This window comes from Zingiber officinale, chromosome 1B (genome assembly GCF_018446385.1).
Source record: "Zingiber officinale cultivar Zhangliang chromosome 1B, Zo_v1.1, whole genome shotgun sequence".
Taxonomy (NCBI): domain Eukaryota; kingdom Viridiplantae; phylum Streptophyta; class Magnoliopsida; order Zingiberales; family Zingiberaceae; genus Zingiber; species Zingiber officinale.
Genome location: NC_055986.1, coordinates 41,176,080 through 41,177,002, shown reverse-complemented (window position 1 = coordinate 41,177,002; position 923 = coordinate 41,176,080). Strand labels below are relative to the sequence as shown.

At 39.2% G+C, this 923-nt stretch overlaps 1 non-coding gene across 1 annotated transcript; it reads right to left on the bottom strand.

The window, feature by feature from the left end:
* Positions 1 to 352: 352 nt before the first annotated feature.
* LOC121994519 lies at positions 353 to 458 on the bottom strand. Its single transcript, XR_006115757.1, has one exon. It is a non-coding gene; the product is annotated as a small nucleolar RNA R71 (small nucleolar RNA).
* Between the last annotated feature and the right edge of the window lie 465 nt (positions 459 to 923).

The following is a 923-nucleotide window of genomic DNA, read 5'->3' as shown; positions in this document are numbered from 1 at the left end:
GATTATGCAGCACCCTATGCGAGAGGTTTTCGATCTAGTATTTCAAGACCTTCAGTGGAAGCTAATAACTTTGAGATCAAACCCACAATTATATCTATGGTGCAGCAGAACCAATTTGGTGGAGGACCTCATGAGGACCCTAATCAACACTTAGAGGTCTTTTATGAAATATGTGGTACCATGAAAATGAATGGAGTTCCTTCAGATGCAGTTAGATTATTATTATTTGGGTTTTCTTTAAGAGATAGGGCAAAGCAATGGCTGAATTCTTTGGCCCCTAACAGCATCACCACTTGGGAACAGTGTGAGCAACAGTTTCTTGATAAGTTCTATCCACCAAGCAAAACAGCTCATATGAGGAATTTAATTGCAAGCTTCAAGCAAACTGACTCAGAATCTCTTTTTGAAGCATGGGATAGATATAATAGTATGCTCAGACAATGCCCACATCATGGGTTGGAAAGATGGTTAGTGTTGCACACTTTTTACAATGGTATCAATTATCATACCAAAGTGTCCCTTGATTCAGCTGCTGGAGGGGCACTTATGAACAAAAGCTTAGATGAAGCCGAAGAAATCATTGAAAGTGTAGCACAAAATCATCATCAATGGGCAAATGAAAGAAGTGGTGGCTATTCCTCTGTAAACCCAACAATTAAAGCATCAGGGAAGTTTGATGTAGACGCAGTCACTCTTTTGTCTGCAAAATTGGACGCTCTTACAAAGAAATTTGAGAATATGGGGACTAGTGCTAATATGGTCAATGCTATTAGTACATCTTGTGAAGTATGTGGGAGTTCAGAGCATTCAAATGACTCATGTCCATTGGGAGCTATCACTGCACAAATCAATCAACTTGAACAATGTGATGCAATCATGAGTTACAATAGGCAGAACAACCCATACTCAAATACTTATAACCC